This window comes from Camellia sinensis, chromosome 4 (genome assembly GCF_055761805.1).
Source record: "Camellia sinensis isolate YWXY chromosome 4, ASM5576180v1, whole genome shotgun sequence".
In the NCBI taxonomy this organism is placed as follows: domain Eukaryota; kingdom Viridiplantae; phylum Streptophyta; class Magnoliopsida; order Ericales; family Theaceae; genus Camellia; species Camellia sinensis.
This window is the reverse complement of record NC_138964.1, coordinates 214,897,906-214,916,870: the sequence shown is the minus strand read 5'-3', so window position 1 is coordinate 214,916,870 and position 18,965 is coordinate 214,897,906. Positions and strand designations below refer to the sequence as shown.

The 18,965-nt window shown below is 39.8% G+C and overlaps 1 long non-coding RNA gene across 1 annotated transcript; it reads right to left on the bottom strand.

Moving 5' to 3' along the window:
* Positions 1 to 5,918: 5,918 nt before the first annotated feature.
* LOC145823558 (uncharacterized) lies at positions 5,919 to 7,132 on the bottom strand. The gene is made up of 2 exons (XR_014365855.1): positions 6,405 to 7,132; positions 5,919 to 6,292 (listed from the first exon to the last, which is right to left on the bottom strand). It is a non-coding gene; the product is annotated as an uncharacterized LOC145823558 (long non-coding RNA).
* Positions 7,133 to 18,965: the final 11,833 nt, after the last annotated feature.

The window sequence follows — 18,965 nt, the reverse complement described above, 5'->3', positions numbered from 1 at the left end:
CCCTCTTTGATAGAACTCGAAAGTCATAAATGACGGGAGTGAATGTCAAAGCCCAGAGATGACCCATTTTTGACAAGGCCGAAGACTTAGACACACAAGCAAGATAACAAAGAAATGCGCCCGTAGGCTGAGGCAAGATGCAAATGACATGCACGAAGCCGAGCATAACTTATGATCATACAAAGAAAGCTGTAATGAAGCAGTTATACACAATAAATGCAACAGTTTAAGCAAGTGAATACAAATCAAACTACATTACACGCAGAAAGGATGTAAGAGAATTATACAATTCTCGCTACGTCTCACACGGAGTACATACAATACCGTATGGTCGCACTAGCTTCAAATAAACCGTACATACAATATCATACCTGCATAAGAAAACAACTCAACAGGCACAATATAGTTAGAAGCACATGTTCAATCATTACATCAAGATGCAATTCCAATGCAAGATAAACGTGTGCATACACAATGCCGATGGAAACATGCATGGCAATGCAAGTGAAAAGTGCATAACGATGCAACCAGAACGAGCATAACAATGCAAGTGAAAAGTGCGCAACAACGCAAGCAAAGTGAAAAGTGTGTGACAACACGAGTGAAGTAGGTGCATAACAATGCAAGGTAAACGTGCGCGACAACGCAAATAAAGTGCATAACAATGCAACAAGTGGTGTGCATAGCAAATGCAAGAAAAGTGCAACTTCAAAAGCATGTTTGAAACAAAATGTTGAGTAAAGAAGTACAAGCCTTAAAGAGAGCAACTCAACCGTAACCTCCAATTTACCTCTCGAAGGGGTCACAATGTACTCAAAAAGGATACACCTTGCTCTTGACGAGTAACGATGAGCCACGCATCGAAGACTTGAATTGAAGATCCCGCGGAGACATTCTTGAGCTGAAAAGTGTACTTTTCTTATACTTTCTCGAGAGCCGAGGACTCCAATTATCACCAAACACACATAGGGAGAACAAAGGGACCTTGGAGACCACCTAGGAAGGATTGTCGACCACCTAGGCTAGTGGCCGACCAGAAAAATTGGCTGGCCGACCAGTTTATGAAAACAGGGGCAGTTTTGTCTTTTAATGCTCAGATCTTTAAGTACACAACTCCAAATCAGTTTTGCTCACACCTCCAAGGCCGAAATCAACTTCTCTTCCTCCCTAGACCCTTTTCTCTCTCAGATCTGCACTTTATATGCGTTTTCCAACGCCCCACGTGAAGTTGTTTCACGAAAACTTTTGATTCTCTTCATCTTGAGCCGATTAAAATTTGTTTTCGGAGCTTCTTTCTCCATTTTCACCACTTGAGGTATGTTTGTCTCAAGGTTTAGCACCTTTTCTCGAGCATTGACTTTTATTGACTTTTTCTCTTCCTGAGAGTTGACTTTTGTTGACTTTTTGCAATTTTGGCTCATTTCGCTCATTTTTACATCATCTTGCAGATTTCTTCAGATGGCCAATGATATTCCGTATGGCGGAGGTTCTCCATATGCAGAGGACGAGCCCGACATTATACCGTTGCCTCCGAGGATTCAGCCGTTCGACCTAGAGGAGTACGACCCGCAGGAGCACATTCTTCCTCCTAGCACTTTTCACCATTTCACGGACTTTGCGCGGCAGGCACTGCAGACCTGCTGCTACGGGAGTCAGAGTCCCATCTATCTCATCGCGCGTATGAGGTACGTACTTTACTTTTGTATTTCTCGCACATTCCATGTTTTCGCTATATATCATAGCTGCTCGTTCTGAACACATTCACATATATAGTACTTCCGCTTACAGCATCCAATTCATTTGGCACACAGCTCTCAATATAACACTTTGCTCACTTGGCACACAGCTCTTAACATAAAACTTTGCTCACTTTGCACACAGCTCTTAACATAACACTTTGCTCACTTGGCACACAGCTCATTTGGGCACACAACTCATTTTTAGAGTAGTGTGAACAACTAAACAAATCAAATCATCTTTTCTTACCCAAATCTTTTTGGTCTTAACAAAATCAGGTCTGGTGGTCCTGGTAAATGTCTTGGCGTTGTGAACACCCTCATGTGTCTTGGTGTTCTGCCTAGACATGTAAGGTTGTCTCCTAACCCAAAAAGTATTCGAATTTCTACTCCTTTGAGACACCTTACCAAACAATTCAAAGCAAAAAGGACGAATGTGGCCATACCTACCACAATTATGACAAATAAAAACAGGTTTTACCTCCCTTTTGTTGATCTTACCCTCTTTAGGTAGATGAAGAGAGGGATCACCGTGGTGTACCTTCAGCTTTCTCTTTGCTTGAGTCTTTAGGTCATGTGATGTAGAGGCTTGTTCCTTATGAGCTGTCGCATTACCATAGCCTAGCCCACTTTTGTCACAACCCATTTGTTGAGACCTGAGGATGTCTTCTAATGATTTGGAACCTTTGTTCCACATAGTAATTGTGGCTCTAGCAATTCGGAGTTTTTCATCTTTGTGACAAACCATCTCTTCCAATGTAGCTTGTGACATCTCAAGGCTTTCAAGCTTCTCTTCATATGTGGAATACACTTTCATGAGTTCATTCCTTTCAGTTTCACAGGATAGAAGTTTCCCACATAGGTCTTGCCTGTCACTAGAGATCTTGATGACATTCTGCTTAGTTGTTACAAGTTCTCATTTTAGCTTGACATTCTCGCTTTCACATGCATTGAGCTTGAGAGTGAGTTTGTCATTGATCTTGGACAAATTCAGAGATTCATCGTAAAGCGTTTCGTAAGCTTGTTGTAGATCATCACCATTAATCTCATCATTGTCTTCTGATGTTTCATCATCTTCTTTTTGCTCCTCATTCTCCTTGACCTCATCTAGTCAAGCAACTAAGGCAGGAAAGGTGATAGATGGTGGTGAAGATGACTCTCATCTTTTATGAAATTGGCTCAGAATGTCCCATGCATCTTTAGCCTTTGTGCAGTGAGCAACCCGTTGCTGTTCTTCATCAGAAATTGCTCCACGAATAGTGATCAGAACTCTCTGATTGCTCTGATTGTCAGCACTTTCAACATCCTTTTCAATGGCTTGCCAGCCTTCTGAGTCGAAAGTTCTCAAAAACGCTCTCATTCTGATCTTCCAATACAAGTAATTACTCCCATCAAAGGTGGGAGCATAATGCAAATTCTGGCCACGAGCAAATTCCACTGGCTTCAGAAGAGGTTGAGTGAAAGTGGACCAAAATGCTATGAGAGCACTATCCCCGTCTTCACCAGATTCAGTTTCTTCGGGTTCTTGCTCCGACCCGCTTTCATCATCCCAAGTCACTGTGTAGACTTTCTTCCGATTCTTTTTCGAAGGACATTCAAGGGCAATATGTCCAAACCCTTGACATTCATAACACTTGACCCCTTGCCCCTTTACAATTTTCTTTTCAGTTTTTTGAGCAAGTTTTGGTGGAAAAGTTTTGGGTTTATCATTACTCTTATCTTTTGAAATAAGGCCTCTGAAATTAGGCTTCTTTTTCTTTAAATTTTTTTGGAACTGTTTAGTAAACATAGCTGTCATCTCAAACTCTAAATCAAACTCAGTCTCAGGAGTTTTTGCAGTCTCATGAGCACTAGTGAAAGCCACACTATCTTTTTGTTTTTTCTTAGAAATGTGGTGGGCTTCAAAAGTCTACAAGTTTCCAACCAACTGATCAAGCTTGAGGGTATCAACATTCTTAGCCTCCTCAATGGCTATCACTTTTGATTGGAACCTCTCGGGTAAAGACCTCAAAATTTTTCCAACAACTTTAGCTTCAGGGATTTTTTCACCGAGTGTGAAACAGGAATTCACGATATCATTAAGTTTAGCATAGAAATCATCAAACGTCTCATCATCACGCATAAAAAGGGTTTCAAAGGCAGAGGTGAGACGTTGAAGTTTTGACCTTTTAACAGAAGTAGTACCCTCGTGAATCGTTTCAAGAATGTCCCAAGCCTCTTTTGCTACCTCACACGTGCAAATATAACAAAACTCTTTAGGTGTAACGGAGCAAAAAAGGGAATTGAGAGCCTTACTGTTCCAACTCGAGTTTTGATAATCGGTTGTGTCCCATTTATCAAGGGGTTTGGAAATATCAATACCATCAATGGTGACAATAGGTTCACTCCACCCATAGATCACACAGTGCCAAACTTTCTCATCGATGGATTTTAAAAACACTCTCATACGAGCTTTCCAATAAGAATAGTTTGTACCATCAAGTAACAGAGGTCTATGGATTGAGTTACCTTCACGAATTAAATCCATATCACTAATCACACAAAATCACACTCCTATAGTTTTGATAAAAACAAAGAGTGACTTACTTTGATACCAATTGAAAATTCTAAGTGATTCGTCATTAGATCAAGATTTAATTACTCCAATTCCCAATCATTCAAAACACACAATCTAAATCATCAAGCACTTACGAAAGTGATTTAGATTGTTGTTTTCAAAAAACAATAAATCGACACAAACGATTTTTACGTGGAAAACCACAATTGAAGCACCTTCAATTGTGATAAAAAACCACAGGCGAAACGCCACTAATCAATCCACTACTGAAGAAAGGAAGATTACAAAGATAAACAAACAAATTACCAAACGCATCCAATTTGTCTTCAAACCTTATGTAAATCTTTCACAACAGCCTTCGTCTCGGAATTGATTATTATGAAGTTGAATCCACAACTTCTATTGTCGAATCAACGACCACGCACAGTATCAAACTCCTTTGATGCTCCACGCTTGAATCTCCGGATTCCACCGAAGAAGAACACTCTTGAATATGAAGAAACAAACTCCTTGATGTATGTATCTCAAATCATAGGTTTAAAACTCACTAAAAAATATCAAGGAAAACTAACGAACAAGCCCCAAAACAAACCCCTAGAGCTTCCAAAGCAAATCTAGAAAACTTAACCCTAAAATAAGACTTAAACACATATATATAGAAACAAGGGCCGCGCACTCCGTTCGAGCGCAGGATAGTCCGCTCGAGCAGATCCATTAAAACACGCGTGTGAATAAACAGGTTTCCGCTCTAGCGCTGGAATCCACGCTCGAGCGCAAAATCACACATCACAATATTTTTGCAGACACGCCCAACTACTGAGGTAGTACACATTCCGCTCGAGCGCCAATGGTCCAGCTCGAGCAGGAAAGCCAAAAAACAAGGAAAAATTACAACTCTATAAAACAGAGTTTTTTCGTGGATTCGGCAACAAAGGGACCTAACAATAATCCCCCCCAAATTTATATTCATAACTCAATTCTCTTATATTTCTAGATTTATTTGGTTTATCAAATATATATATAACCATCAAAATGTATAGGTGAGTGCAAACATGTAAATCAAACATGTGAAACTAAGGAATAAGATGTAATTCCCTCCATATAGCTCAAAACAATGTAAAACAACCAAGATACAAGAAACATCCCCCCAATTTACCAATTATCATAAACATGACCTTTATTATAAACCCTAGCTTACATAAATGTACAAAGTTCCTACCCAAATCAATTAGAGAGGATATTCTTGGTGGATTTACCTACCTTGAGCTCAAATCTCTAAAATTCTTCTCAATTCCTTCAACCTTCCCTCTTGTTGAAGCCTCATTTCCTTTCTCTCCCTCTCTAGAACTCTCTCATTCTCAGGAGATATTGTCTTTTGTGATGAAAAGTTACCAAGTTAAGAGTCTAAAAGGTTTACTTAAGGGTTGACTACAAATTAATCATTACGAATCAAATTTTTACAAAAAGTCATATTATGATCTAAAAATCATGCTCATCACAATTATGAGGTCAATTTCGCGTTATCGCACTTCTAAGGCTTCCAATTACTAATCCAACCGTCACAATTGTGACAGATTTTTCACATAACTGATAGATATAAATTCATAGTCATATAATTCACACAATTAAACTTAATTTCACATGAGATTTCATATTTAGCATGTAATTACACATATAATGAAAGACTGAAAGCATATAAGAGGGTCGAGTTATTACAGAAAGAGAAAACACACATCAAATCCTTGCCAGTCAATTTCGTTGCACCATCACAGAGTTTGTAGAATAAATTGAGAGCAAGCGGACACGGTCCATTATATCCTCCAAGCTTTTCAACCTTGAAATCCCCAATTTCCTTCTTCAGTCCATTTTTGAAATCCATGGAAGTTGGCTCGAAAGCATCAATTTAACTATTCATTCTTTTGAGACTCTGACTCCTTTCTCAAGATCTCCATGAAATTCATTGCGAAACAGCATCACCTTCAAACCACTACCTATTTGTCTGAAGACAACCAAGCCAAGTTAGAGCAAATTAATATCGACGAAAATAAATCTACATATTATCGAAATAATCATCGATAAAATATTAAGGAAAAAAACAAAACAACACCCACCTGAAGACTTTCTGATACTCACGCTGAAGACCAGCTACTATAGTATGGACCCAAATCCACTGTTTCTTGCTTGACTTATTAAGCCATTTTCTAAAACTCATGAGAACTCTCTTTGTAACGGATACAATGGTGTCACCATGTTTGATTATGTTCATGAAAAACGGCTTAACAAATGTTGGATCATTGTATGACATCTGTCGTTTGAAACGAGCCATCACTTCCCGGTCATTCTCTTCCTCATTCACCGTCATCGGAAAGACATCTAAACTTGCTTCATCGGAAAAATTAGAGAAAGTTGTGGACCCTCTTCTTTTGTCGATCTTACCAGTAATACTACGGTAATGAATACGAGCCTTGCTAATGACCCAGCTCACAGAATCAGTACGTTTCATCTTCATTTTCTGAATGAATGAGAAAATACAGAACAAAACCAATTGAAAAAAAAAAGAAGAAAAAATTGCGATCAAAACCAAAAACACAACAAGAAATAAAAGCAAAAAAAAAAAGAAAAAAAAAAAGAAAAGAAAATGAAAGAGATGAGGGGTCGGACGCTTAAAGTCTCACCACAATCTAGACCTCCTCTCCTCTAGAACTCGCTCATGGATTGTTCTTCAGCCATTGATATTGTCCTAGAGTGATTTCTGGGTAACTTCCTTCTTCTCTCTATATATATCTATATCGATATATGATATGGTGCTTTGCCTCAGTACTGTAGCCTTCCAGCTAGGGTGTCCTTGGCAAGAGATTTGTTTCCAATAGTGGGATTATTTTGAACGTGTCACGCCCTCAACATAAACCCATTATATATATATCATTGGCATGCAATATTAAAAGAAACCAATTCATTATCTCATTTATCAGAGTATTACAAAAAGAAAACATTACATGTAATATCAAATTAAATACCCTATGGGCTTACATCTTTCCAAGCCAACACTTGGACACAAAAATATGAGTTCTAACTCAAATACAAATAAAGCCCTAGGCTTGAATGTTTATCAAATAAAAACAAATAACTAAAGATAGTCTTCAAAATCCAAATCCTTCCAAGCTAAGTCCTTGGAGGTAGCTTATCACCTGGACCTGAAAATGATGTTCCCATAAAGGGTGAGCCACAGCCCAGTAGAAATATACTAAACCAAATATAAGCATTGATTAAAGGAATAGCATTCAATAGATGGTTAACCAAGATAATCAATTACATCATTTTACAGTCTCATGACACTATTGTCTAAGACACGTTTTACTTTCCAACTTTATCAATATGGCTCAGAACCTGGCCAAACTTACAACAGTGAACTATATATATCATATTCACATTCTTCCAATGTCAACAAACAGATGAGACTCAGGCTCAAATCAAAACACTTCATACTTCCAGTTTGATACACATTTTAGTGCTGTATCAATAAAAACACTTCAATATAAATAAGCACACATAAAAGTGATGCTAATGGAGTCCATCCCCTATCTCCTCCCAAACAAAATCCGGTTTAGAGGTCCATCCCCTATCTTCCCCTAAACCGTGGAGTACATCCCCTATCTCCTCCCACACAAAACAATGCATGCAAACACATAACATATACAACACACAATCAATACACATAATGTCTGTATTAATCCAGCAGTCAAAATTGATGACTTAATCAATGATTAGTTTCAGTTATCCCTAATCCACATGCAGTGTCTACAACAAGCACGACTATCCTCCACCGATAGCCCAAAACAGTTATTTCTAAACTGAAAATAAATATATCAACAATTCAATAGGCGAGTGATTTAAATTATCCAACTACGCCATTTAATCAATGAATTCCCTAATTCCATGAATTTAACCATATTTCCCCAATTCCATGAATTAATTATACAAATTAATTTATTAATACAACTAGGGTTTTTCCCAAAATTACCAAAGTACCCCCAACATATCAAAATACTAAAACTTAGAACAAAACTTATAAGATGGAGTAGGAAATCCCTACCTCGAAGAAAATAACCCGAATGGAGAAGACAGAGATAAATACCCAAATTCCAATGTGCTCCAAATCACTAAATGTTCAGATTAAATGGAAGCCTTCGACTCACTCTATCTTTTTAATAAAGGATCTAAGGTAGAAACTCACTCTAAGTAGATCAATCCTAAGAGAGAAGGTGTGTAGAGGGAGAGAAAACTCGTAACTAGGGTTTTAGAATCTGAAAGTGTATGAAAAACTGATCTGAAACACGCTGCTGCCTATTTAAACCTGACAGGCTCGCTCGAGCGAAGACTTGGTCGCTCGAGCAACCAGACACACGAAAACCTCGCTCGCTCGAGCGAAGAAAATCTCGCTCGAGCGAATAAACACTGCCTTCAGGTCTATACCAGACGCAGTCGCTCGCTTGAGCGAAGAAAATCTGGATCGAGCCAGAGGACACAAAAACAAACCTCGCTCGAGCGACCAAATCCTGGCTCGAGCGACCAACCCAAAAACTGGACAGCAACACTTGGTTTACGAACCCAACCAACCTGAAACAAACCTGCCCAACCCATCCTATAACTCCAAATGAGAAAATAAAGGTCGACAACAACAAATATACAATGACAGAATAAATGGAACCCAAGTCCGGATACAATAATCAAATGGGAAAAGACCGGGGTCGCTATAACCTCCCCCCCTTAAAAGAATTTCGTCCCCGAAATTAAGCATAAGTTTTTTTTTAAAAAAAAGGTTTTTTTTTTTATAATATGACAATTCAATAGTAAACAACTTGACCAAAACTGGTCATTTCATCTCTTATCAAGAAGCATCTCATAATGTGTATATAAAACAACATATATTTCAGCTTGCATCACTATTATGCATTATTCCTTTCAATATTAGCAATTCCCATATCATATTCAATTGCATGATATATACAACTCATTCAACAATGTAATCAACATATGCAATGTTACACTAAACTTCTATAATGAAGCAAGTTTCAAGATACACCCATTTACTAAAACATACTCAATGTTTTACAACTTAAGACATATGTAAGGCTCTTAAGTTCAACAATATTACAAAATCTAAATACAAGATTACAAATCGATAACTATGTCCGGGTATTTTTCGCGAACTTCCAACTCACGTTCCCAAGTGGCTTCCTCCACTCCGTGATGTTTCTACAAAACTTTGACCAAAGGGATGGTTTTGCCTCGCAAAACTTGATCACGCCTATCCAAGACCCGAACCGGTCTCTCCTCATACGAGACATCCTCATCAACCACTAAATCGGTCCAATCCAACACATGTGATGGATCCGGCTCATACTTCCGAAGCATACTCACATGAAACACGTCATGTACTCCGGACAGCTGCGGCGGTAAAGCTAAACGATAAGCAGCCTCGCCAATCCTCTCAAGGATCTCAAACGGACCAATGAACCGAGGGGACAACTTCCCGCTCTTCCCAAACCTCATCAAACCCCGTCTAGGTGATATCTTCAGAAAGACATGATCACCTACCTCAAACACCAAAGGTCTCCTCCTACGGTCTGCATAAGATTTCTGACGACTCTGTGCTGTAACAAGCCTCTTACGGATAAACTCAACTTTCTCCGTCGTTTCCCTCACCAACTCCGGACCCAACAGAGGTGCATCACCCACCTCGGCCCAACAAACAAGAGATCTACACGGTCGGCCATACAAGGCCTCAAACGGTGCCATACCGATACTAGACTGGAAACTGTTGTTATAGGCAAACTCTACCAACGGCAAGTGCCTCTCCCACAACCCACTAAAGTCTAGAACACAACCCCGAAGCATATCCTCAAGGATCTGAATAGTACGCTCGGACTGCCCGTCAGTCTGTGGATGATAAGCCGTGCTAAAGGTCAACTTAGTGCCTAAGGCACTCTGCAAACTCTGCCACAACCTGGCAGTAAAACGAGGATCTCTATCTGAGACGATCGTCACTGGGACCCCGTGCAACCTCACTATGTCCCGAATGTACAAGTCGGCAAGATGATCTACCGAATCTCTCACGCGCATAGGAATGAAGTGCGCCGACTTAGTCAACCGGTCTACAACCACCCAAATAGCATCACTACCCCGCTGAGTCCTCGGAAGACCCACAACGAAGTCCATAGTGACGTGTTCCCACTTCCACTCGGCAATAGGCAAGGGTTGCAACAAACCCGCTGGCCTCTGATGTTCGGCCTTCACTTGCTGACAAGTAAGGCACTTAGATACGAAAGCTGCCATATCTCTCTTCATACCCCGCCACCAGAACTGGCGACCCAAGTCCCGATACATCTTAGTGCCCCCCAGATGCACCGCAAGGCGTGAATGATGAAACTCTTGGAGTACCTCCTTTCGACAAAACTCCAGCACAAACAGACGGTCTCGGTATCTCACACTCAGGTCGGGATACACCGTCAAACCCTTCTCAACCTTCCCACCGGAAATCTTCTCACGGAGGGTTTCTACCTCATGGTCACCCCTCTGAGCCTCTAACACTCGAGTCACGAGTGTAGGCTGTACAACAACAGAAAACAAGGTCGCAGCCTCAACGGATTCGCCCAGAAGTAAATTAAACTCCCCAAGTGCACCCAACATCTCCCATTCTCGGATGGCTATACTAGCTATGTCACCAACAGGTTTCCTGCTAAGGGCATCGGCCACCACATTGGCCTTTCCCGGATGATAATGCAACTCAAAGTCAAAATCCTCTATAAACTCCATCCACCTCCTCTGCCTCAAGTTCAAGTCTTTCTGTGTAAACAAATATTTTAGACTCTTATGATCCGAGAATACCTCGAATCTCTCACCATAAAGATAATGCCTCCAAATCTTCAAGGCAAATATCACAGCTGCTAACTCTAGATCATGCGTAGGGTAATTCTGCTCGTGAATTTTCAACTAACGTGAGCCATAGGCAACTACTTTCCCTTCTTGCATTAACACACAACCCAAACCCTCTCGTGAGGCGTCACAATAGACTGCATAACCCAACCCTCTCTCTGGAATAATCAATACTGGAGCGGTGGTCAGTCTAACTTTCAACTACTGGAATGACTTTTCACAAGTCTCACTCCATACAAATTTGACTCCCTTCCGAGTCAATCTAGTCAAAGGCGAAGCTAATCTGGAGAAATCTTTCACAAACCGACGATAATACCCAGCTAACCCCAGAAAACTGCGGATCTCAAACACACTCTTAGGCTGTGCCCAATCTTGCACCGCCTCAGTCTTGGATGTATCAACAGACACTCCTTCCCCAGAAACTACATGGCCTAAGAACTTAACCTCTTCTAGCTAGAACTCACACTTCCCAAACTTAGCATAAAGCTTATGGGCTCTAAGTAACTCAAGCACCACTCTCAAGTGTTCCTTGTGCTTCTCCTCAGAAGGTGAATAAATAAGTATGTCGTCCACGAAGACGACTACAAAACGATCTAAAAATTCCCGGAATATTCGGTTCATCAAATCCATAAAAACTGCCGGTGCATTGGTGAGCCCAAATGGCATCACCAGAAACTCATAGTGGCCATACCGTGTACGGAATGCCGTCTTCGGAATATCCTCCTCCCTGACTCTTAACTGATGATAACCCGATCTCAAGTCTATCTTTGAGAAACAACGAGAACCTTTCAACTGATCGAACAGATCATCTATACGAGGCATAGGGTACTTATTCTTAACCGTAGCCCAATTCAATTTCTGGTAATCTATACAAAGTCTCAAAGCACCACCTTTCTTTTTAACAAAGAGGGCCGGTGCTCCCCACGGCGAAACACTAAGACGTATATAGCCCTTGTCTAGTAACTCCTGGAGCTGAATCTTTAACTCAACTAACTCGGCTGGGGCAAAATGATAAGGTGCCATAGAAATCGGCGCTGTGCCGGGCACTAGGTCAATAGAGAATTCAATCTCTCGATGCGGTGGCAAACCAACAAGATCCTCGGGAAAGACGTCCGAGTACTCACAAACCACCCTTGGCAACACAATCTGAGTCTCATCATCCTCACTAATCGAAAGGTTAGCAAGTAGACCACTAAGCTCACTCCGTCCTCGCGGAACATACCCCGGTGGCAACACATTACCAACCCGGTCCCCCAGAAAATGAAAATACTCTCCGCTCACGGTACAACAAGTGACCCTCTGGCGGTAGCAATCAATAACTGTGCGGTATGACGATAACCAGTCCATACCCAAAATAACATCGAAACCCCTCATAGGCATAACTACAAAGGAAAATGGGATTCTATGATAATCAACCTCTATATCACAACCCCTAACACCTTGTTTCAAAATCAATTCACCCCCAAGAGGTGACACTACACAAATAGGAGATGCTAACTGTGCTAACTCCAACTCCAAAACAGATGCAAATGCAGCAGACACAAAGGAATGGGATGCACCCGTATCAATCAAAACATTAGCAACCGAGTTACAAAACAAGAAGGTACCTCTCACAACTGATGGTGCCGGCACAAGATCCTGCGCGGTAACAGCATACACACGTCCAGATGACCTCTGATCAACCTGCTCACCCCTAGGAGCATAAGATTGCTGCACCGACTGGGACGATGAAACCCCCTGATTGGCTCTTGAGGCCTGACCCGACTGAGCTGGCTGCTGACCCTGAATCGGCCTCAAACCAGATGCACCAGGTGTGCCACCCAACTGCGGGCAATACCTCTTCATATGCCCCGGCTGACCACACTGATAACACGAGAGTGGCTGGCCTCTACCCTGGTTCTGGCTCTGAGATCGAGCCGAAGATGATGCTGCTCTCTGCACTCCTCTCCTCTGAGGACAAACTGGAGACTTGTGGCCCAGCTGGCCACACTTGAAACAGGTAATGTCTCCCTGACTGTCTTTCCCCGAACTAGCACTCGGCACAGGAAAAGTCGATCTAGAAAAGCTACCCTAAGACTGCTGAGGATTAAAACCCTTCTGTCTCCTACCATTACTCTGACCATCCTGACTCCTCTTGGAGCCCTTCTGTCCTTCCTCTTCCTCCTGCATCATGATTTCCATGTGGGCTGCAGCATCAACCATACGCCCATAATCCCGAATCATAGTTCCCCCAACTCTCAGCTTGAGGCCACGCCTCAACTTCTTCTCAAACTCGATACAACGGCGTTCCTCAGACGCTACCAACTCAGTTGCAAACCTGGACAAACTAGTAAATGCAGCCTCAAACTCGGCCACTGAAGAACTCGACTGCTTAAGCTGGCAGAACTGGTCTCTCAGCTTCTCCCTAACTGCTGGAGATAAGAACTTTTCCTGGAAAGCATTCACAAAAGCCTCCCATGTACCTCCTATACGACCCTTAGTAAACTTCCACCACTGACCCGCATCCCCCTTCAACTGGAAAGATGCCAAGGTCACTTTCAACCCCTCGTCTTCGATGCCAAGCATCTCAAATGTCTTCGTTGTCTATTCGAGCCATTCATCTGCCTTAAGCGGCTCTTTAGGATCACCCACAAATTCATCCGGATTAGACCGGAAGAACTCCCTCTTCAGAAAGGAAGGTCTTGCATCCGCAACAATAACCCGAGCTTGATTCTCAGCTCTGAGAATGCCTATTGACTCCCTGAATGCCCCTACTATCTCTCGGGCTAGAGCGCCCATAGCCTGCTGGCCTACTGGCTCGGCCACATTGGCCTGGCCAATTCCCTCCTGAACTGCCGGAATCTCCTCTGGCACAGGCACCTGCTGCCTACCCGGCCTACCACGCCTACCGCGTCCTCGTCCTCGTCCTCGTCCCGACATCCTAATAAAGGAAACAAAGACGTTAGCACATTAATAAATGTGCCGAAGCTAAACACTCGCGTCCTAATGCATGGGACAACAATAATTCATTCCACGTAAGCACATAATCACATAAGCACCTACGAATTTCATTCCTGGATAATGATAGTCCCAATGCGTTACTATAGTTCCGGTTGGAAGCAGCAGTGATCAAGTGCCTTTCCAACAAGACTACAAGAAACTCAAGGGTCCAATCAACATCCTAGAAACTACATTCCATACCCACATAATCACATAAACATGTTATCACATAAGCATATAACATTACACTAAGTCTCTATCAAACGAGACGAACCCAATGTGATACTAATCACTTCCCACGTACCCAAAGTATTCAAACCCGGTACGCTCTGATACCAAGTTGTCACGCCCTCAACATAAACCCATTATATATATATCATTGGCATGCAATATTAAAAGAAACCAATTCATTATCTCATTCATCAGAGTATTACAAAAAGAAAACATTACATGTAATATCAAATTAAATGCCCTATGGGCTTACATCTTTCCAAGCCAACACTTGGACACAAAAATATGAGTTCTAACTCAAATACAAATAAAGCCCTAGGCTTGAATGTTTATCAAATAAAAACAAATAACTAAAGATAGTCTTCAAAATCCAAATCCTTCCAAGCTAAGTCCTTGGAGGTAGCTTATCACCTGGACCTGAAAATGATGTTCCCATAAAGGGTGAGCCACAGCCCAGTAGAAATATACTAAACCAAATATAAGCATTGATTAAAGGAATAGCATTCAATAGATGGTTAACCAAGATAATCAATTACATCATTTTACAGTCTCATGACACTATTGTCTAAGACACGTTTTACTTTCCAACTTTATCAATATGGCTCAGAACCTGGCCAAACTTACAACAGTGAACTATATATATCATATTCACATTCTTCCAATGTCAACAAACAGATGAGACTCAGGCTCAAATCAAAACACTTCATACTTCCAGTTTGATACACATTTTAGTGCTGTATCAATAAAAACACTTCAATATAAATAAGCACACATAAAAGTGATGCTAATGGAGTCCATCCCCTATCTCCTCCCAAACAAAATCCGGTTTAGAGGTCCATCCCCTATCTTCCCCTAAACCGTGGAGTACATCCCCTATCTCCTCCCACACAAAACAATGCATGCAAACACATAACATATACAACACACAATCAATACACATAATGTCTGTATTAATCCAGCAGTCAAAATTGATGACTTAATCAATTATTAGTTTCAGTTATCCCTAATCCACATACAGTGTCTACAACAAGCACGGCTATCCTCCACCGATAGCCCAAAACAGTTATTTCTAAACTGAAAATAAATATATCAACAATTCAATAGGCGAGTGATTTAAATTATCCAACTACGCCATTTAATCAATGAATTCCCTAATTCCATGAATTAATTATACAAATTAATTTATTAATACAACTAGGGTTTTTCCCAAAATTACCAAAGTACCCCCAACATATCAAAATACTAAAACTTAGAACAAAACTTATAAGATGGAGTAGGAAATCCCTACCTCGAAGAAAATAACCCGAATGGAGAAGACAGAGATAAATACCCAAATTCCAATGTGCTCCAAATCACTAAATGTTCAGATTAAATGGAAGCCTTCGACTCACTCTATCTTTTTAATAAAGGATCTAAGGTAGAAACTCACTCTAAGTAGATCAATCCTAAGAGAGAAGGTGTGTAGAGGGAGAGAAAACTCGTAACTAGGGTTTTAGAATCTGAAAGTGTATGAAAAACTGATCTGAAACACGCTACTGCCTATTTAAACCTGTCAGGCTCGCTCGAGCGAAGACTTGGTCGCTCGAGCGACCAGACACACGAAAACCTCGCTCGCTCGAGCGAATAAACACTGCCCTCAGGTCTATACCAGACGCAGTCGCTCGCTCGAGCGAAGAAAATCTGGATCGAGCCAGAGGACACAAAAACAAACCTCGCTCGAGCGACCAAATCCTGGCTCGAGCGACCAACCCAAAAACTGGACAGCAACACTTGGTTTACGAACCCAACCAACCTGAAACAAACCTGCCCAACCCATCCTATAACTCCAAATGAGAAAATAAAGGACGACAACAACAAATATACAATGACAGAATAAACGGAACCCAAGTCCGGATACAATAATCAAATGGGAAAAGACCGGGGTCGCTATAGAACGACTAGTGTTATGTTGTTTTTGGCCCGGATATTTGGTGAGTGATTTAAAATGGAAATAAAGAAAAATGTGTAAAATTAAGTAAAATATAAATATACTAGCGTATGCCCGTGCCTAAAGGCACATGTAAATAATATTAAGATTAAAATGCAGTTATAAAAATATATTTAACAGACTGTACTCTACAATTCCAAACAAATCAAATATAAAAAAAAATTAAATATCAAATAATGCACACCAGCCAGTACTCTGCAATTTAAAAGAAATTAAAACTAAAATGCACACCAGTTAGTGCTACTCCTACCAATCAAATTATAACTACATAAGAAAAACAAACATTATATTGTCAAGACCCACGCCTGACAACACAAAAAAGAAAAACAAATACATATCAGTTTAAGGTTTAGAAACACCAATCCAAATAAATTGAAAGCTACATAAATAAAAAAATGAAAAAGAAACATAACAAAGAGAAGATTGTGAAGATCATCAAACCTGCAAGAGTTTCGAAATGAAAAGGACAAAAAAAGAAAAAGAACAAAGAGAAGATTGTGAAAATCATCAAACCTGCAAGAGCTTCGAAGCAGAATTCAAACAACCCAATTCTTCTTATCAGATTGCCTGAACATTATATTTAGGTACGTAAACATATATTTTAGTAACAGATAGATCATATTATCAGTAATTTAAAAATTAAAGAAGTCAATTCTATTATTAGGTACCTAAATAAGCCAGAAACATTATAAAAATTATATTACAGTGGTACCTAAATAAGCCAGAAACATTATATTTAGGTACCTAAACATATAATGTTAGATACCTAAATATATATTATTTGTCATAATATATATTTATTATAAATCTTCAACCTATGAAGCCAGAATTGAGCTTCACCAATCATCAAACCTGAAGATCATCATACGCTAGATTAATCTTCAACATATTTGGTGATATGTTGCAACCTGTTACATTGAAATTGAGATCTCTATTTCTTGCCACAAATGGAGAGGAGCCAAACCAGAGCAACTAAATAAGCTTATCTGTCAATAGGTTTAAGTTAAGAATTGCAAAACTCACAATACTTTTCTCATATACGATAATATGAGCAGAAATGGGCTTTTCTCCGAAAAACTATGCAAGCTTACACATGTATTTCAGCACCTAAGTCAACAACTCAACTTGACTAAAAAGATTAGTAATCAAATGGAACAAACAGATTTATTATAACCATTATAGACCTCAATTCCACCAACAAACAACACATCCAAATGTATATAATTCCTCTTACCAAGCCTGAATTCACCTCCAAATTCAGACCCAGCTCACCAAATTACCTCCAATGACAGCAACCCACCAACAAAACTACTTCTATTAAGTCTTAAAAGTCAAAGCCCAACAAAAATTTTATTTTTTCTGGCAATAACAAACACAAACGAGTACTCTGTTACTCTAGATATATGATCAGAGGTTAATGAAAGAAAAACAATAAGGTTTTTCAGTTCTTAATAGTAATCCTATAAAAGAATAAAAATATTATAATATCAAGTATAGTGAGCTAAAACTTTGTGTAAGTAGAATTTTCCTTTCATTTTATTAGGCAGTTCAAAAAATGTTTTAACTTTTTGTGTTCATAGAATTACACTGCCTTCGTGCTTGTTGTTGACTTGAATTGGCAAGGAGTCAGTTACAGCAAATTGGCAAGGAGTTGGTTACATTGTACTGTAAATCTTCTTCCATCTATGACATTATTTATATTTGTGGTATATGACTGTAGTTGGGAGGCTTTAAATGCATCCTAAAATTTTAAGCGCATTGGGAGCCTGCCCTCTAATAATTGTATGCATACCTAGGATAAATGACAAATATACCAAGTACTTCATGGTTTCATATATTGATTTTTTGGAAATTTAAAAAAGAAAAAAAACTTCAAAATTTTGACCTTGGTAACAAATCAATCCTAACTTGAAATTATTTTAATTCTAACCATTCATTTCTATAGGCCATTTAAACAATACAATTTTTTTCCCTTTATTTTGGTGTTGACAGTCATTTGCTACCCTTACCATGATCCATCACTAACCCCATCTCTTCTCTCCATCTACCACTACTCCTCATTTTCCTCACCTCACTACTACTCATCTCATTCCTTTCTCAATTCATAAAAATTTCAGTAAAAAAATATGAAGTGCTTTCTAAATGAACCTTTAAACATGAAGCAGAGATGGTTGGTTTATTTTGTATCTGCACCAACACAGTTTTGTATCTGCACCAACATAATTGAAACAAATAAAATTAAGATATAGGTAAGTGAGTCCTAGCTTTTTCTCACAGTACAGAAACATTTAACTTCTTTTAAGAAAATTCAGCAAAAATTCAGAGCATTCATTTCTAACTTGAAATTATTTTAATTCTAACCATTCATTTCTATGGGCCATTTAAACAGTCGTACAATTTTTTTCCCTTTATTTTGGTGGTGACAGTCATTTGCTACCCTTACCATGATCCATCACTACCCCCATCTCTTCTCCCCATCTACCACTACTCCTCATTTTCCTCACCTCACTACTACTCATCTCATTCCTTTCTCAATTCA